The 17,387-nt window shown below is 33.2% G+C and overlaps 1 protein-coding gene across 1 annotated transcript in view; it reads right to left on the reverse strand.

Annotated features, from left to right (window-relative positions):
* LOC145688058 (uncharacterized) overlaps nucleotides 1-17,387 on the reverse strand; it is a 418,358-nt gene that overhangs the window by 146,280 nt on the left and 254,691 nt on the right. The window contains exon 4 of the mRNA XM_081761784.1: nucleotides 14,726-14,768. The gene's annotated coding sequence lies outside the window, so the exon portion shown is untranslated. The remainder of the gene's footprint in view (nucleotides 1-14,725; nucleotides 14,769-17,387) is intronic.

The raw sequence follows: 17,387 nt of genomic DNA on the forward strand, positions 1-17,387 counted from the left end.
ATTCGCCATGTTGATAACATAAATGCTCGTTACTTTTCCACAATGCAACTGTTCGGTTACCTTGCGCCAAGTAGTTCCCTCCGCTCGGCATATAGTCTCATGTTCATAACCGCTTATATATAACAAATAAACAAATTTTGCGAGACCCTTATATATTATCAAGCTCACAAACGATCAAATTATCCATATCTTTCCTGTAAATTTTTTTAAAAAAAATTGCTGAAAACGGACGCCCAACTTTGGAACTTAACCCATATTTTCTTTCTGTACAACGATCGAAAAGCGATTTTTAAAAAAATATATAAATACACCACTTTCACGTACGAAAGAATTTGGGAAAAGTCACTGAGGGGGTACGGAATAACTGCAATGAATTCAAACTTTTGTCTAGCGATTTCCAGAGTTTGATGGCAGAATGTTCCAAACATTTTTAAAACTATTTCTTTCCATGCAAAAAAAAAAAAAAAAAAAGTATTTTTGGAAAAGTAAATAAGATTCTCACGATCGGTGTTTGTCATTTTGCTCAGTAAATAAATACTCAATATTTGAACAATTTCCGTGTTTAATATACAATTATTACAACTGTATATGGATATTTAAAATTTCAAGAGGAATGCTGGAAGTTTTCTCTCAGTAACAAATATCATAGTGGATACAGAAAAATACTTATTGTATACAAATGAACTTAACAAAAGAGTTGACGTCATATTGAGATATATTCTGTGCAACAACATTCATGATTCATGATTCATAACATATGTACAGTATATTAAGTACAAATATTTTTGCTCTACTGAACTTTTAACATATCAAGCATGTGTTTTACATCACAAAGAGAAATAAAACGACATTCTGCCAAAGGTTACAGTGATCTTGGAATATTCAACATATCATTTTGTTATTGAGTCAATAGACACTTGGTACAGGGCTTTTACGTCAGGTAATAAGTTTTTTGCAATTGAATTTAAGTACACTGTTGACCATTGATCAATCACTATAAAATTATTAGTCTTTGACTAAGTTAAAATGTGAGGTGAATATATGAGGCTATTACACTGAATTATGACAAGACAACTAATAATACCTGGAACCAATGTCGGCTGGGAACCACGGTCACATAATCTCAACCCAATGAACTTTGAAATATATGAAAGTTTTAATTCTGATGTGTATGTTATGAACTCTGGATCATCTCCAGGAAACATTGCACCGGCTGTTCTGGATTTTCCATATTGAAGAGAATTCAATTGGTGACATTTCGGACATTTAAGGAATTATCTTGAGAATGAAGCAGACTTGTGCAGCAGCAGACTTCTGCGTTAAAGAATATGATGTACTCGAGTTATTCCACTAATGCCAGTCTTTATACCCAAGGACCCCATGAAACCACAAATATAGTGCAGATTTAGCAGCGCACTATCACTTAAAAGAAAAAAAAATATATAATTTTGTATGTCTTCTGACTCATGATGAAATATTGCAAAGCTTGTTTTTGTCTGATAAGGTTCTGAAAAGTGAGGAAATTTTCAATAAAGACGACTGAACCAGGATTTGAAGCCGATAGCCAAGACTTATCAATATATATTTTTTTCTTTTTAATATCCCATGGTTATTCTCTCTAAGCTAAAGGAGACAGATGCTTGATGCAACTGAATGATTATGAAAGAGTTGGTGGGATGAGAATATGGGAGAAACGGGCGAATCCCGAAAAAGTCCAGAGACACTAATTCGCATCACCAGTCATTTTATTATAATCAATATTTCTTATCAACCGCTGTCTCAGTCATTTACTCTAGTATATACTACTATAACCTAAGCTTCAACTTTAATAGCGAGAAAGGGAAAAAAGTCATTGAATTGATGATATTTGAGTTATGAAAGTATTATTCACAGCTAGGGCTGCTCCAAAGCGTGGAAATGCTACATTCAACACATGTTATTTCAAACACCAGAAACCGTGCAGCGTGTCCATATGAATGTAAAAAAGGTTACACATACAGTATGTCATTAAAAATTTCATATTTCAGCAATGTGAAGGGATTCTCTAAATGGCGTAATTTCCGAACCAACAAAATTCTCAGATATTCTCTGACCTCAGATATCTCTTAGGTAGGTTCAATGTAGGTAAAGGTAAGTCTTGACAGCAGTAAACACGGAATGCATCAGCGGGAAGTTGGAAATGTTAGCAAACGCCAGCTCCATGATTAATCGTATTTGGACTAACACGTGCTGCGATGTATTGTTTCACGGTATACAGAGTTTGTCCGTAAAGTAATCGCTCCGCGTGGTCTTCGCGTGGCGCTCCAGTCACCAACAGCGCGCTCCCAGCGGGAGGATTTGTGGTAGGGGGTAGCACCGGGCAGCAGTCGTGTCCGAGCTCTAATGGAGTGAGAATCGCGCGGGAGCAAAAGCTGTTCTTGAGTTTTTATCACGGCAGAAAATGTAAAAAATGGAGCGTTTACTGGAGTAGCGCTACGCGATTAAATTTTGCTCTCACCTGGGAAAAATCGCTTCCGAGACGCTTGCCTTGGTAAAGGAGGCTTACAAAGACAACGCCCTGTCAAGGGCCCACGTTTTCCAGTGGTTCAGTGAGTGCAAGAACGAATGGGAGACCGTTGAAGACATGGATCGATATGGACGCCCTGCAACGACAGGTTTGGACAAAAATATAGCCACCATACAGCCCCAATGTGAGCCCACCAGAATAGTTTTCTGTTCCCAGAGCTCAAGAGAACTCTTAAAGGTCACCGTTTCGATAATCTTTCCGCCATCCAACAGACTGTCACAGAATCTCTGAAAGGGTTACGGCAGTGACTTCCAAGAAGCCTTTGCAGCGTGAAATCGCGTTGGCAGCGGTATATCGACGCCCAAGGAGACTATTTTGAAGAATTTTAACAATATGTACCGATTGGATCAGAAACCCTGTATTTCACAATTTTTACTTTCGAGCGGCGAAAGGAGAAAAGAAAGCATGATGACCGTGAAAAAAAATTGAATTTGAGATGTCAACAGTTTTGCATGTTTTATGACCCACACATATCGAAAAAGTGATTTTTCAACATCTGTCCGTCCGTTCGTCCTGATGTATACTCACCTAGGGGCCACACCGTTCAACGTATCTCAACCAAATTTTAATTGATCATCCAGGAGACTTTTCGAATTTTGTTCCTACCCCTAAAAATAATGATAGTTTTACTTAAGGGTAGAAATAAAAAAAAACTACGATTTTCTCAAAAAGGACTCAGGCGATTTTGTTCATCTTTCATGAATAAATATTTCATTAACAACCTGACAATATAGCATAACTCTATAATATTGTTTAAATTATTTCGTACGAAAAAAAAAATCACAAGGAATAGTTTACTGTTGGGATGAATTTCTTTTCAGACTACGTACTTTCTCAAAATCTACACGGACAATTTTGGTCATATTTCATAAATAAATATTTCAATATTATTCTTATAATATTACATAAATCACTTCCATGAGCATGTCCACAAGGGGTAGTATACTCTTGGGGTAAGTTTTTTTTTTTTTTTTTTTAAATTCCGAACAGGAGGAATCATGTTTACTAACATTTCTGACTTCTCGCTGACGCATTCCGCATTCACTGCTTTCAAAACTTTTTTTTTCTTTTTACTTTGGATCCACCTTCAAATCAGAACATATATGTTGGGAACATGTCTGTTAATTATGCTTAGTAGGAAATTCCTTGCTAAAACATTGCAGATTGCTGAAACATTCATTTTGGAGCATGTAACGTTCTGATATAGACCACAATTCCACGGTTTCTCGTACTTGAAATAATGCGTGTTGTAATATAGCTTTTCTATGCTTTTTGGGCAGTCCTAGCTGAGAAACTAAGCAATTTTCCCCGTAGATCCTTATTAACTTTCTTCTTTTGTATTTTGGTGTCAGGAATCATATCCTAAACGTTGTCAATGTTGTTTTGAAACACCCTGTATACGTGCATACTAAATAAAAAATAATAATTTTGTTTTAATATGACCCAGCCTTTAGCACGTATGTAGTTATGAAATAATAATAATAATAATAATAATAATAATAATAATAATAATAATAATAATAATAATAATAATAATAATAATAATAATAATAATAATAAACATGATTGTTAGTTTTTTGTTTATCTTTGTGCATTGAAGCCAAAATACAAATCAATTCTCACGGTTAGAAAGGTGCAATTATGTAACACCATGAAATATGGCTCATCTTTGCTTTTTTATTTATTTTTGAAAAAGAAGTCAATATTAATTTCCGTATATATTAATGTCTTGGGTGAATCAAGTATTATATTTCCCAGAAACAATTCATAACAAACCCAAGACTTCAAATTGGAAGGCGAGAGAATTATATTGTACCTTCATGAATGTACATCCCAAAGGGATAGTACACCATTCCATCAGATCTTTTTGCTCGGTAAAAAAGAAAAAGAAAAAAAAGATGGTTTGATAATTACCAAAATTAATGGTTTATACACGTATAATACAACATTATATAGAATTCTGTTCAAAACAACCCCGCAAGCATATGTGAAATAACATTGGAAAATTACATACTAAAATGCAGGTGTCTTGGTTTCGATTCGGGCCAGATATATTATTGCAGTGACTCACCGTAGGAAACAAACCATCGTAGCCATCTTGGAAGAAGTTATTGAGAGAAAACAATTATATCTGGGACGAAGTTCATCAGCAACTTTGCTTTACCACCATGCTTAACATAAGAATATTTTATATGTAATTACCAGGAACAGTATAAACACGGCAAATTTTCAACACATCAATTCATGTTTCATTAACGATGTCGACTACCTACCCCATATTGTCTTTTTTTAGCCTATTGATTTATATGGAGACAGTGGCGGTTCTTCATGGGAGTTACATTGGTAAAAATTTAAATTTTATCACTTACAAGCTAACAAAAGAAAGCTTCCTACTATTTCAGAAAGCTGTATACAAGAGTTAATGTAAGCTTTCTTCCCATAGTTTATAACGATAAAATAAACATTTTAATCTCCAACTTGACTCCCCTCAAAAGCCGCCACTCACCGGGGAATTTTGTTGTTTTCTTTGAAATGATATCGAATTTTAATGATGTCATTTTGCTGATATCTTATTCAAATGTACTTAAATATTCTTTGAACATGAATTTGTACTATATATATATATTGTTCAGGGTGTCTCAAAAGTTCCCTGATATAGAGTAACTCTATTTAAGAGGGGAAATCGTCTCCAAATATGATGTCTTTCAATCTAAAGTGAAGGAATTTTTCAAATCGGACGAGCCGTTTGGGTTGTACACTCTGTATGTGCCCAATGTTAAATAAAAATGCAACGTTCCCATTTATTTCGACCCACAACATAAGTGATTGAAGTTACTGTTTGAAATGGGGGTTGTTGTAATCCTTTTAGATCCTTGCCTGAAAAGTAGAATTGTACTATGTGGCAACGTCGAAAGAACCATAATATAGATCTATTAATCTATCAAATAGTTACACCACCGATTGTTTATAAACGGTAGTTAAAGTCGATAGACATTGACCCTAGAACCACTTATTAACGTAACAATCGATGTAACTGCTTAATGGGTTCTTAGAGCAATGCTAATGGTTTCAAATTATTCTATGACGTTGCCACATAGTGAAATTTTTGATTCTCTATTCCAACTGAGGAAGAATCCGGAGGGTATCATTATATAGCATTTTTTTCTTTATTTTGACTTGTAGAACAGCACTCTGTTGTCTGTAGGTCCCATTTTTAGAAATCCAGGTGTTCGGAATGGGACTGATGATTTTTAAAAGTGTATAGTTTTAATATAGTCAGAGATACAGAAAAAAAAAAAAACATTCATATTGAAGGAAAACTCAAAAAAGTTTTGTTCAGCAAATTTTCATACTTGAACCGGTGACGGCGCTAGTATCGCCGATAAGCAGAAATGGCGTCGGCAGTCGAAAAGGCGCAATGCGTGTGGTAGTTTGCAGAGACAAAAAAGTGTTGCTGAAGTTCAATGAAACTTCTAATATGTTTACCACAAGGATCCTCCATCACATAACAGTATCCATTCGTTGAAGGATCAATTTTTATCACCGGGGAGTGTAGTGAAACAACACAGCGATGGTAAATGGCGTGTGTCAGAAGAAAATGTGGAAGCAAGAAGAGAGTGTTTCTCACGTAGCCCGAGGAAGTCAATTCGCGCAGCGAGCAGGCAATTGGCAATTCCAAAGTCAACAGTGCACGATGTAGTACACAAACTATTACGTTTGCGCGCGTATAAGGTTCAATTGTTGCAAGAAATTAAGCCCAACGATAAGCCACAGAGAGCAGTATTTGCTACTGAAATTCTGGATAGGATTGATTATGACCATAATTTCCTATTGAACGTTGTTTTCTCTGATGAGGCAAGTTTTAAATTATCTGGCTGTGTTAATAGACATAATGGTAGGATATGGGGATCTGAGAATCCGCATGGTACATAGAACATACTAGAGACAGTTTCAAATTGAATGTTTGGTGTGCTTTAACACATAATGCAGTTATAGGTCCCTTCTTTTTCATAGAGCAAACCATAACAGGAAATGTGTTCTTAGACAAAACACTACACTATGTTATTCCCTAGTTACAACATTTGCAACCTCGAGTGATATTTCAATTGGATGGTGACCCGCCCCATTGGAGCCTACGAGTGAGGGAGTACCTTGATACTGAATTTCCTGGCCGTTGAATAGGTCGTGATGGTCCAATTAGGTGGCCTCCACGCTCTCCTGATGTTACCCCCTGGACTTCTTCCTGTGGGGGTATGTGAAAGACCTTGTGTATTCTAGTGAAAAGGTCCGTAACCTGATGAACTGAAGAACCGTATTAGGCATGCGATTGCTTCAGTAACACCTCAGATGTTACAGAATACGTGGAGAGAGATTGAGTTCAGGCTAGATATTGTAAGAGTTACAAATGAAGCTCACGTGGAGTTAGAATGGCTTGTAAGTAAGACCAAATAAACTTTCTGAGTTCTCCTTTAAATTGCATTTTTTTCTCTTCTGTATCTCTGACCATATTAAAACTATATACTTTCAAAAACCGTCAGTCCCATTCCGGATACTCTGTATATAATGTTATTTAACTCAAGGAGTTTTCAAATAGAAATCAGTAAATAGGAAATCCACAAAATTCCAATTCGTTTCAAAGAAAACAGGAGAAATAATTCCCCATATAGATCAATGGGACACAGCTATTTAACACTGTTAACAGTCTTTACTATGATTCTAACTCTTTTCCTTAATTTTGTAAATAACACTAACAAAATAAATAAGTATATTTGAAAAATCGCGAAGTAGTTCACTTGTCACTCATAGAACTATATCAAAGGAACTAATAGTTGCTTTTCTTTTTTCCTTTTTTTCTTTTCTTTTCTTTTTTTTTTTAGATCTTTCATATAATCTACAAATTTTGATTATGGTGTCATTAATTGTGCAGCCAGATGTGAGGGATAAAAGACAAAAATGAAACGAAATAAAATCGTTCAGCTTATCGTCGCATGATTATGCTCTTTAGGCTGAAGGAAACGAATGATTAAGGCAAGTGAATGATGATGGAAGCATTGGTGGAATGAGAATGTGGGAGGAAACCAGGGACCACACACACCAGTGTTCAACGCTCTGTCACTGAGCCACTGTACTCGTCGACTAGAAGACAAGATCTGAAGGTAATTATTAACTCATTTATTAGCATTTTGAAGGTGCATCTGGCTTACTTTCTAAATTTTCAGTATTTTTTTAAAATCGTTACGTTATTCACTGAAATTCAACAAGTAACAGGGTCAGTGTACACCACGTGAAGAAGTTTGGTGGGCCCTAGTGTAGATAAGATAAAAATTTAAACTTTGAATTTTTCCTCACCTTTCATTGCCCCTCACCTTTCATTCTCCACACACATTCACTTTAGTAGGACGAATTAATATTTGAAAGTAGAAAATATTTAATATAAAACGATAATTATGCCTGTAGTGATGTATGATTGCGAAACATGATCGCTTACTCTGAGGGAAGAACGCAGACAAAGTATTTAAGAACAAGATCGTGAGACAAATATTTGGACCAAGAGAAACGGCAATTGTGAATAGCGGAAACTTCATAAAGAGAAACTGCATAATTTATACTTTTACCAAACATTGTTTGGGTCATCAAGTCTAGGAGACTCAAGTGGGCAGGTCATGTTGCCAGAATGAAATAAAGTAGGAACGCTTTCGAAGTTTTGACTGAAAATCCAATCGGGAAACGACATTGAACTATTCAGTTCATCTTCTGATAATTCCTTCACATACACTAACATTTTTGTGAAATTTAGCCGGTTTAGTTCAAAACATTGAATATTTACGAAACATTTACGAAAGAAAGGAGTTTTACCTCAGAAGGAAGAAAAAGAAGAACAAGAAGGAGGAAAAAGTGTTAAATTTTCATTGGTTTGAGAAAATGTCAGTGGCTGATTTATGCCGTAAGAAGGTGATTGTCAAAATTTAACATCGACATGTATGTTCTTCATATTTATGGGTTAATATAACTAAAAAAATAATAAAATAAAATAAAAAATAAGAATAAAACTTGTTATATAATTTATCATGAAAAGATAATCAGTATAGTTCAGACAAAGGCATTTAAAATTCGAAGCAGTCATTATCAAACGAAGTTTCATTTATCTAAATAGAAATGATGATGATTCTGAAAGTAGGACCTAAAACTATATAAGAATTGTCACAAAAATATTGTAATCATGATACTAAGATATATATCTTATATAATATATATGACATTTTATTTAATCAATACATTGCTGTTTTCACAACTCTTCATAAGGCATACTTGTTTCTCTCTTTTTAGTTGTTCTTCGATAATGAATACTAAATCTACTTCTCTCGATTTTGATTCTTAACTATCACATCAAATTTACCTAGAAATCCATAGCTCTTTTCTTTGAAGTACGAGCTATATCTGTTTTCTGAGCAACGGTTGCTGTTAGTTGATGGTAATATGAATACATAATATTTAATTTTATCATCTATGTGTAAACCATAGTCAATTCTTCAAAGATGGCAACAGTGGCTTTGAATGGGCCGATGAAGTTCAAAAACTTGTGGAGGGCTCACAAATTCTTGGAAATTTGCGGACATATTTCCTACAATGCTTCTTTGCTTTCTTTCCCTCCCCATCATCTTCTTATTTTATTATTTTTTCCACATTCTAACCTGAGGTAACTATTGGCTAGTTCGAATTTTAACATACACGTACATAACACACACGACGCAAAATAACTTTTTTTTTGGTTTTGTTGTTGTTATTTGAGGGAAAAAATGAAAAGTTAAAAAGTTTTGACGAGACAGGCATCAACCAGTGTAATTACTAATTCAATATCATGCTTTAATTTGATAAACACGATAATGCCAGAGATTCACATCGGAATGTCCATCGCAGAATCTAATATAAGCTGAAAATAAGGGTGCCCTCTTGTTCCTAATGCTAATCAGATGCATTAACAAGCAACATAACACACACACACACTCACTCCTCACTCACACACACACACACACACACACACACACACAAGTTTCTGTATAACTTTTTAATCTTACATAAAACAAATTCGTTGTTTTAAATGCTCCGCCATTTTTACGGGCAACCAATCAGCTTCCAGTATTCATATATAAAGCACTAAGGAAACTTAGAAAGGGAATAATGGCAAGATCATCTAGAGACAAGAAGTTCATTGAACTTATTAAATACTGTATATATATAATATTATTTATTTGACAATGTTACTTTAGAAAGTTGAAAGTTAGATTCTGATCATTTATTCTCTCAGAGCGACTTGTATTTATTTATTTAACAAATGAAATATCTTGTAAATTTCGCTTTCAGCAGTTTCCAATATGGCTTTACGAATAGCCATGCAAGTACATACTGGGATTAATAAGATCCAGTGCTATATAGCTTGTCGTGGGAGGGGAGGAGGACAATTGTCCCCCATTAAAGCTTTTCGCCGTTCGAGAGGGCCCACTTCAAGATAAATCTTTCTTGCTCTGTATGATACGATACGAACATGAATATATATGAAAGAGGAAATACGTTAGCCACATGAATATAATAATAATAATAATAATAATAATAATAATAATAATAATAATAATAATAATAATAATAATAATAATAATAATAATAATAATAATAATAGATAAGGAGTACAGTATAGGGGAGAGTAGCCAAAATCGCACCACTTTTTCCATAAATTGTTTTAATTCGAAACTTTTGAGAAAATTTAAAATGATTTTTCGATCGTATTGGACTTTATAGTTACCCGATTCTTTCACAGTAATTTCATAACGATATCTTATCACTATCATGATGAAAATGACGATATTTTAGAAGTCTTCGATTGGTGCGATTTACGCAACAAGTTTCCCAAATCGAACTATGTGAAGCCAAAATTGCACCGCCATTTGAATACACGCAAATTTTATAGTAAAGTATATGGATAAAACAAATTATGATTTCCATTATCACATTATTTTGTTCATGTTTTATTAAGGTGAGGAATAATAAATCTTTAGAGAAAAAATACTGCAATGTAAATAACCGAGCACAGAAATAAAACCTTAGAAATAAGCTAATTAAGTAGAAATGCAACCTATAAATAAAACGAATTAATATTTCTATGATATATCACATTCTTTTATCTGAGTGTTATTAATACGAGAAAGAATATATCATTAAAGGAAAAAATCCCATATTTTGATTCAATAAGCAATAATCCATGAGAATCAATGTGACTTATAATCCTATGAAACGTAAAAATATTTGTATTTATGGAAAACACGGACAGCTACACCTTATATGCACGTTGGAATGTACATTCATCTCCTGAAACATCCGAACAAGACCCATGTATCCAGACTTTACACAAAACACATTGTACCATATCTTCGACTAAATTTTGTTGACAAAGGATGCAAAACCAATCTTGTTCAATAGCCACATTTGAAACACTTCGAATATGTAGCTCGGAGCATCGTGATTTGGATGTATCTACTTTTCAGAGTCAAGGTTTCCTGATGCACATACAGACCTAGCTCAGGGTTTAGAAAGATTAGGTCTCTCCACACGTTTGGATATTCTTGATTGCCTTTGTCGTTCTTCAAGATGCTTTTTGTAAGGACTTGATGGGACAACTTCTCATCTCTGTGGTTGTCTGTTGGTAGGCCTACTTCCTCAGCGTAATAATTTCATGAACCGTTTTTCGTAGCTTTGGCAATTTTCCGTTTATCCGGTTCCACGTGCCACCTCACCGTGGTAATGTGGCAATTTTTTTCTTTAGAATACAATATTTACATTCTATTTAATTTAATTTCACTTTATTTTCCCTATACTCTTTCAAAGCACGATTCATAAATTCCAGAGACCATTTTCCATATTGGCGTGTACTCATCTTGTGAGAATTGTAAGGAGAAAGAAACAAGGAAAAAAATTACAACACGGGAGTCAAAACTGCATTGGTGTGATTTCGGACACACGGTAATAGTGCGATTGGGGAAACTATGCCATTTTTTAAAACAAATATTTTTTACATACCTCACAAATTTAAAAAAGAATAACTTGAGTTTGTCACTATAATATTAGTGGTATTTTGTTTATTACTACTTATTGAAACATAAGCTAATTCTCTTACCTTAATTCCTATTCTACTGTGAAATACCAAGAAAATTAGTAAAGAATACTTCAATTTTATTGTACTGTAAGTGCACACACACATAACTTACTGAACGTCGTCACTTTACTGTGCAATTATGAGAGTGTGCTTAGGTATTTAATTTCACTAGCAGATGCCATGTTAGTACTACGGTTCTTTTTAAACTAGTAGTGGTGCGATATCGGGAACTCTCCCCTATATCGTTTGCTATGTACGGCACTTGTCAGATCTTGACCAAACTTGGAATAGAGGTAGACATCGACTTACTTAGTACACGTGTATAATATTTTCTTACGTTTTATTCCCTAACTATTGGCCACCAAAATCAAAGTTTGGAGTCGTAGAAAATATCAAACGCAATTGATCCACATAACTCATTCTAACTTGGTATATCTTCACTTGATTAGTACGCACATGAAATATTTTCCTGTGAAGATCTTTGATTACTGAGTTATATAACTCATCCTATCTTGACTAAACTTGGCATGTCTTGACTTGATTAGTACGCACATGAAATATTTTCGTGTGAAGATCTTTGATTACTGAGTTATTGGCCATCAAAGTCATGGTATTAGTCGAATTTTCGAAAGAAAAAAGTAACTAATTACTATTACATGCTTATAATAAAAATTTGCTTTAAAAAAATAATGTTAGGTGAATTTTTCTGCAATAGCGGAACACACTACTTATTGATCATAAAACAAAGAATATATTTTACAAAATGTTAAAATAGGCACACACATATATTTAACATATCATTCTTATGCTTATTGCACACTGCACAATGTATAGATACTTATTGCTATTAAACCTGCCAGTTTTCAAAAAGTGTCTCAAACTTATATTTGCCCGAAGCTTGTATGGAACCCAGACACAAAAACGTACTCATTAAACCAAAAATAGAAAAAAATCCATTCCAAATTTCTGAGGTATTTTATTTACAAGCAAACAAACATTTTTTTCGAAGAACTGAAAATTGTTATTCATTAAACAAGAATTTCGAAACTAACTCTTAAATAAAGAACATGACATGACATATTTAATGATAAACAAAATATTTAATGATAAACACACTCCACGAACTGCTTTTTGAGCTTTGAAATAAACACACGAAATAGAAAATCACGCATAGAAAACTATAACTTCTTTTATTATGCAAAAGCAAGGACGAATATGCTAAGTAAGTCACTATCATGAAGAATGAGTGCAACCTACGATAGATTTATATACGCAGGTTTTAACAAGAAGCAGAACGACTCTTATTTTACTGATGAGAATAAAACAAAGGATATTTTGTACAAAATGCTACGATAGATATTTAACCTATTCATCATATGATAATATTACTTATCCTATTCGTACGATAGATTCATATAAATAAGCAACCTCGTACAATAGATTCATAAGAATGTCAAGCAATATTGATATTCATACTGATTGCTTTATGTAGTTTAAAAGTAAAATTGTGAATCTATTATATCATGAAAGATTAGCACTGTAATTAGGAATCACACCTGTTGTGTTCTGTTTCAATAAATGTATATTTTTTTTTAATTTGAGTAAATTTCTTGCGAAATTCAGAGCAAACTGTACGAAATAAAGGGTAAGTAATATTATCATATGATGAATAGGTTAAATATCTATCGTAGCATTTTGTACAAAATATCCTTTGTTTTATTCTCATCAGTAAAATAAGAGTCGTTCTGCTTCTTGTTAAAACCTGATCCCATTCGGATGCAATTATTTTCGAATTAACAACATTTAGCTAAAAATTAATTGCAGCCAATGAAATCAGCAGCTAGTCATAAATAAGATTCTAAAATTTTCTCTGGAAAGATATTATAAGTTTTAAAAGGAAAATTTAAAATTATTTTTTTAGATTATTAAAATCAGTTTTGTGTTATTACTATTTATTTTGCAGAATTTGCTTTTAAAGTGTCATAATATTCATAATGAACACACCACAACTGAAAAAGATAAATTTATTGTGAGGTTTAGGTAGAAACAACAAAAAAGTTTTAGAACTTATTTAACAAAGATTTATATCAAACAAATTTTAAAATCTAAACTGTAATCTATTGAGAAAGAGACACAGGATAGGGGCAAGAGACAGAGAGAGATATAGAGATAGAAAACTAAATTTGTTTCGGCATTTAGGGAATGTATGATTGTTTTGGTGAAATAAAGGTTTATAGTCATTCAATCAATTTTGAGTCATTCCGACATATTATATGGTAAGGACTTATGAAACATCAACCGCATGAGGGTTTGAATCATAAAAGAACTCTGGAAACCCAAATATGTTAATGTGCGGTTTGATTTCTGGTTAAATTAATCTAAATTAACTCTTAGCACCTAGCCAAATAATAGCTGAGGGATTTAAGCAATTAACACATTCCAGAAAACTATGAATGGTTTAAACACTATTATGAAAATTTAATGGCCTATTTAATAGATAGTTTTAACCTACGAAGTGTGGATATTCCACGCATTGTTAAGTTCATAACATATATTTTGCCTACAAAGAGAATTTCCCGAGATATATGATTCGAAGGTCATAGTACTACTGTGTTATTATCCGGACAGTTGTTTAAATACATTGTTTAAAATTCATATCAAGTATTGCCGGGAGAAAGGGGGAACAGGGCATTGTTAGAACACGAATAACCTTCAGAATCTCCGGTAAAGTCCTAACACGAATCGGATGTTCTGTTTACATTTAAGAACGTTAATGCTCAAGCTTTGATCTCCTTTTTTCTTCCTCACGTAATTACAAAGAAACAGGTTTCAATTTGTGGTATTTCCCCAAAACAATCGTGACGACTCAAGATATTTGCTCTCGTAAATCGCGAAATAGATGGAGACTTTTGAAACAATCTGTGTGGGTTCGGGACCTATCTTTCTTTCTTTTAATCTCTACTGTCTTTGTTGCCATTTTGAATGGTCCAGCAGATGAGAGGAAGAATACTTACCTTAGAAGATGGTGCAGCCCACGCTTCTGTTCAGCAGCAAAATCTGCAACAAGAGAAAGTCTCCATTACCACCAACAGAAGTGCCTTTTGAAACAAAAAGATACCCAACCAATTTCAATGTAATACACAGTCTCAGATCAACATAAAACTACAGATTTATGATTTTTTCTTTGGTATTTGCGTGGGTTTTGGAACAAATTATGTCTCTCAGCCAATGTTACGAGTACACTCCTACAAAACAACCCCCTATAATGTTTCAAATATTCCGCTCAGGTGGTCTGGTATGTAAATTTTTTTGGATTATTTTAATAACCTCTGATCATAATTACTTTAGAATATAATAGAGAGAACATACTGAAGTCAAAACCCGGTAATTTTAAAAGACCATTTCGCAAGGCATTTAATATACTCTTTTAAAATAAAATATTAAGTGTTTGAGGTAATTCCGATTTTAGTGCAAATAATTATCATAGCTTTTATGAGTGAATGACGTTAAACACTGGTATTTTAAACTAAATTTCTTATCTAACATAAAAGGGAATAAAACACCCTGTAGTTTAGAGGCTAGGTGCAAATTTACAGCTGTGAATTTTCAGTGAATGTGGGTTGCAGATTTACAATAATGAACATTTAGGCTTTGGAACAGTATTTTGCAGTGAAGCTGGTTTTCAAGGTCTGGAAAATTCAAGGTCAGAGTTTAGCTACAACTATTAGCCTTTTATTTATTTATTTATTTTTACCGTTTATTAAGATTATATTACAAAATTATTTTAACAGAAAATTTTTGTATGGCATAAAATTAATATCATTTACTTGTCATTGGAACATTATATTTCTTGAGGCGTTTTAGTTCCTCACAATTTTTTTTGATCAGTTTAAAACATGGAAAAAAATAATATTAACTACAGTAATACAGTATTACACAGAGTAGAAAGTATAAGAATATGTTTAGAGCGAAAAGAACAATTCATCATTTTATACAGATGCTACATATAGAAAGTACAAGGACATATTTTTAATTTGTGTTGATTGATTGATTGTAGTGCTTAATGGGAACATTAGCAGCGAGGTTATTTGTACCCGTCACGAAAAGTCTAACAATCGACTTACCTTTCTCATAAAAAGTTCTAAAATAAAAACAATGGTCAAAATGATCAATATATATTAAGTTACTAATGTAAGGTTATCCCTCAAGACTTACTGATATTGTTAGATAGTCAAACGATCTCTAAAGTCTAAGTGGCTTGCATACTACGTTATTCTTTTTATATCCCGTTGCTAGTAATAATAATAGAAATTACATTTTTTTGTCTCAAATGTGGTTTCATCTTGTCAGTATGTATATTTCGTCTTTTGTGTATGTATTTTAGATATATTTTTTACATGATAGCAGGAAGATATTTATGTTATCTTGAACTGACTTGATTTTAAATACTATTAAATCCAAATTTTCAATCTATATCAACAGATGGTGAAGATTCACAATGCTAATCCTCTGTTATAAGTGAATCATTTGAGGACCGTTCTTTCAAAACTTGCTTTCTGCAGAAAAAGCGAAATTCATTTTTTTAAAATCGATTTTCCTACTTAATAAAGACGGCTACATGGTGATGTGGTTTGTTTGAACAAAATCTGATTTTTCTCGTTTCTGTAGTACGCAAAAGTCGAAGCGTTTTTACAAAACTAGCCTTCTACTACGCAATAGTTTTATCGAAACTTTCTTTCTACATAAAATAATATGTTTTGTTGAATAAAAATAGTATATTGATGGCAGCCGTCGTAAGATATTTGGAAAGATCCGGACTATTTAATAAAGCTCAGCACTATTTCCTCATTCGATTCGATAGTTTTATGCCTCCAGATAGAAGTGTTTGGTAATTTGCAATATATAAAAACAAAAAATATTTCTCCATGTGAATATTATGACATGATTAGCAGTCATAGAATTGTGAAAATATTAGGACAGGATTCAGTGTATATAATCTGAAGAAGAAATCGAATTCGGTTCTCAAAACAAGAGTACCATTCAAACTTTTGAACACTCGAGTTATACATTACAACAAAGCAAACAAGACAGGCACTGTGACATTTTCAGTAACATACACATTCTCAGGACCGATAACGAAAGTTGAATTACTAAAGCCAGGGAAAGCTGACTGAAAAGCTGATGCAATACTTTAATGTTCCAGAGAACGCCAGAAAACTCTATGAAGATGTGCTGAGAGGTACCGAGAACAGGGACTGTAGTTGCCCTGATTTATTCTAACAAATTATTCACAGTGGTTACAAAAGACCCAATATCAAGTTTTCTGTTGATTATACGTTGTCAACTTTTATAGAAGTAATCCTGAGTGTACTTGTTACAAAAACATAGAAATAATTTGTAAAATATGTGTATTACAAATAAAATTAATTCCTTGATGACAAATCGCCATAAAACACAAAATAATCTCGAAAACCAGCAGTAGTACGTCAGAAAGTTTAATGTAGAAAGCACGCTTTGTAAAAACAGCAAATATTTAAACGCTTGTATAAAGTATAGTACAACAATCAATTTACTCCACGACCTACATGATAGTCTCAATATGCAACATCAATTAACAGAAAACCAAGAAAGTTATACCTAACCTCGACTTAAAAACAGTTTTTTGTTAGTACTGAA

Source organism: Thermobia domestica, chromosome 1 (genome assembly GCF_964235325.1).
Source record: "Thermobia domestica chromosome 1, izTheDome1.hap1.1, whole genome shotgun sequence".
NCBI classification, from domain to species: Eukaryota; Metazoa; Arthropoda; class Insecta; order Zygentoma; family Lepismatidae; genus Thermobia; species Thermobia domestica.